Raw genomic sequence first — 3,994 nt, 5'->3', positions numbered from 1 at the left:
AAATATCTTTAATCCAACAAATATCCTTAATCCAACAAATATCCTTAATCCAACAAATATCTGGAATCTAACAACTATCTTGAATCTAACAAATATCTTGAATCCAACAAATATCTCAAATCCAACAAATATCTGGAATCCAACAAATATCTTGAATCCAACAAATATCCTTAATCCAACAAATATCTGGAATCTAAGAAATTTGTGAATTGTATAAGCATATCAATATCATACTTTATAGACAGGTCCACAAAAAATGTAAAATTTGATATTCTTGCATTTAATGAATAAAAGATATTTATTATTATTTCAAGTGAAATTTAAGCAGTTTGATTAAATCTTGCATTGATAGCAAATCAAATTAAGATTGAATTTTTGTTTACAGAGACGTACTTGTTGTTGTTAAATGGATCATTGATTTTAGATTTGAATTTCTGTCACATAGTTGTTGTTATCGTTGGTGTTCTTGTCTTGTACTTGTTCTTGTCTTGTTCCAGTTATTTCTCTTGATCTTTCTTGTTCTTGTTTTTTTTTCTTTATTTTATCATGTTCTTGTTCTTTTTGTTTTCTAATACATGTTCTTGTTCTAGCTCTTGTTCTTACTATTGTTTTACTCTTGTTATTCTTCTTGTTCTTGTTCTTGTTCNCGGAACATGTCACCAGAACTCCAACCAATGGCAGTACAGAATTATTGTCATGTGTCTCCCTCTGTATCACGTGACCAGTATACTGCACTGTCATTGGAGGGAGTTCTGGACACGTGATACAGACGTATATCTTACATATACGTTTTGGTATAATTTTGACACAGTTTTACGACAATTTCTCGAGACAGGAACATCAGATAGATGTTTTATAGGTATCGTTAAACTACTGAGATTCTTAAGTTTCAGCCTACACCCGGCCCCTTTCATTTTTCTTTTACAGTCCCGTCCCTTTAATAAGGGCAAATGAATGATCATAGCCTAGAGATATTCCTTCCTAACTCTTTTATCTGAGCAGAAATACTCGTTCTTCCAATACTAACTCTTCTCACTAAAACAGAGATATTTATCCTTCCTAACTTTTTTTGATCTAATTCAGAGATATTTATCCTTTTTAACTTTATTTTTTAATCTAAACCAGAGATTTCATCCTTCCCAACTCTTTTAACTAAACCAGAGATTTCATCCTTCCCAACTCTTTTAACTAAACCAGAGATTTCATCCTTCCCAACTCTTTTAACTAAACCAGAGATGTCATCCTTCCCAACTCTTTTAACTAAACCAGAGATTTACTCATTTCTAACGTTTTTATTTAAACCAGAGATATTAATTCTTCCAAACTTTTTAAAAAAATCTAAGCCAGATATATTTATCCTTCCTAACTTTTAAAAAATATAATACAGAGATATTTATCCTTCCTAACTTTTTAACAATATATACCAAAGATATTTATCCTTCCTTACTTCTCTTTTATCTAAACCAGATATTTATCCTTTCTAAAAAAGTGTATACAGCCAGCGTACTATGTACAGCTAGAGTTACAATGCACAGCTAGTGCAAATGTTTACCTACTGTATAAACAGCGAGTTACACTTTATAGCTGGTGTGCACTTCACAGCTTGTTTACTCTTTACAGCTATAATGGACTATGTACAGCTAATGTGCAATGTACACTGCACAGCTATTTTACCATGTACAGCTCATGGTACAGTTCATTTCATGTACCGGGCTTAATTTAAACTAGCCAGGGCAAGCAGTACAGTACAAATACAGACTATATTAGGCAAATCTGGGACGGTACGCCCAATGAATGATCCCCTTCAAGTGAAATTTATGTACAGCTAATGTACTATTTGCATGGATTGTATGCGCTGTTGAATATATGACTAGTGTACACTATACAATGTACGGTCGTACTTTACTATGCACAGATAGTGTTCACAATACAATGTACAGCTGTACTATACATACTATATGTTCAGATACATGTACACTGTACCATGTTCTGCTAGTGAACAATGTGCATCTACTGCAGTACATTGTACTCACTTTGTACTTGGTATAGCTAGTAGGCCGGGTCAAGAGTCCCTTAATAGCACTCTTAACTAATCCTGGTTGGTAGGATCATCTACCCTACGCGTTCATAAGTTGTGCTAATACCGGTATTAACAGAAATGACAGTTTTACTAAGAGCGGTGTTAACTAATCTACCCGCAGGGTAGATTTAGGTAGGATGATCTACCCTAAATAACCAGTTCTACCAGTAACTGGTTCAGTAAACATTTTTGTAATATTTTGTTTTATTGCTAAACATGTTTTCAAGGTTACGTGTAATGGTTTAAGTCTCTTGGAAGCATTTATTCATAATACAGTGAGTCCCACCAAACATGACAGTTAGAAGACGACATGAAGTTCATCTTTGATCTTTAAAATAATTCAAGAATTACAGATCTTGAAATAAGAATCAACACTAAATCCCTGTCCTTGACATTGCAAGTTGCTGTCAAAATTACCGGAAATATGAATAATTTTGGTATTATTAAAAAAATGAAATCTGTAGAAAATTCTTAATATCTGCGGAAATTATAATATTAAAATAATAAAGAAGGCTAACCACGTGTTGGAAATATCAGGACTACGAGAATAATTCTAATTGTTCCCAGAATTATACATGTAAAATCATATTGTTGACTTAATGCCACAAATTATTTCATAAAAAGCAACCTTTGAGTCGTCTTCTATCTGACATGGGACACCCTGTATAATGTATAATCTTAAAGCAGAAATTTTGCAATCTTTTCCTACAGCTTAAGAAAACAAAACACCGAGTCAAGAATTTTCAAACAATTGTTTTGTTAAAAAAGTTAATTTTTAAAACAGTTAAGTTGAGTTTGAATCTAAAGATTATCAAGAATCTATTTGGCCAATTCGTCTTTGAGCTGCACTGCAATACTAAATTAAAATCCTTTAACTGTTTTGAAAAAAAAAAAATTTTAAGATTGAAAAAAGTATATGGAAACTAAATTTAGCTTTCATTATTCTCAGATCAGTTTTTACAATTTACATGTTCAAAGACTGAACTTAAAAGTTTTAAAATTGAAATATACATGCAGCATTTTTTACGAACACAATTATTGCAGTATTCCAGCTTAAACATCTAATATTGAAAACGCCTGGTCTTGAGCTTTTCAAAATGTGGTCTACCATTTTTGTTACTTCTAAATTGACAGAGATGTTGCGAAACTTGTACAAACTTCAATTTATTTAATAAATCAAAGTTGTCTAAATATCTAATTTCTTCGTCAATTTTTGAGAAAGGTATAGACCACTTCATGAAAAGTCCGTAGGACGTACAGTCTCGTTTTTATACTTTCTTTGCCATGCATTAAATATCAGAGAACAAAGACGACTTTCAAGTCGCATTTCAAATCTCAACTCCCAAGTTTTTTTAATTCATAGCTAAATTAGTATATAACAAAACTTAAAATAAAAAAAACCTTTTATTTTCTATTTTAGAATCGGATAAGCATATTCAACAAACCGGCAATAAACGAGGAAGAGCAGAGAAGAAATCAAATTAAGAAAGCAAAATTTAATTCAAAACTTTCGAAATTTGAAAAATTTAATTCTGATAACAAAGACGACCTTGTCAGGCGGATATCTGATGTAAAGATTAAAGTAAGTAGTCTCAATGTTTCTTAAAATAGCATTTTTATATGTTTCAGTTTAGATCTAACCACTAAGTAAGTGATAACCAGAAAACTCTAAAATATGAAGACGACTTTTAGAATCACTTCTAACTTTAAAAAGTCTAATGAACATGAGACACAGCAGTAATTGGGCAGCGTAAACAGACCCATTTCACTAAATTTGTGATTTAAGAAGTAACTAGTGTCTAGTTAAACTATTTACTTTTTAACTACATTAAACACTCTTGAGTATTACTATAATGTCGTCTTTCTATTACATTGTAAATATATATATATATATATATATATATATATATATAT

General features: G+C 31.2%; 1 long non-coding RNA gene across 1 annotated transcript in view; it reads left to right on the top strand.

The window, feature by feature from the left end:
- Positions 1–3,065: 3,065 nt before the first annotated feature.
- Positions 3,066–3,994, top strand: part of LOC111702985 (uncharacterized) — a 2,599-nt gene continuing 1,670 nt past the window's right edge. The window contains exon 1 of the long non-coding RNA XR_002765539.1: positions 3,066–3,662. This is a non-coding gene — a long non-coding RNA (uncharacterized LOC111702985). The remainder of the gene's footprint in view (positions 3,663–3,994) is intronic.

This window comes from Eurytemora carolleeae, unplaced genomic scaffold, assembly GCF_000591075.1.
Source record: "Eurytemora carolleeae unplaced genomic scaffold, Eaff_2.0 scaffold474, whole genome shotgun sequence".
NCBI lineage: Eukaryota > Metazoa > Arthropoda > Copepoda > Calanoida > Temoridae > Eurytemora > Eurytemora carolleeae.
Note: the sequence above shows the minus strand (reverse complement) of the source record. Positions and strands in the feature narration are given on the sequence as shown.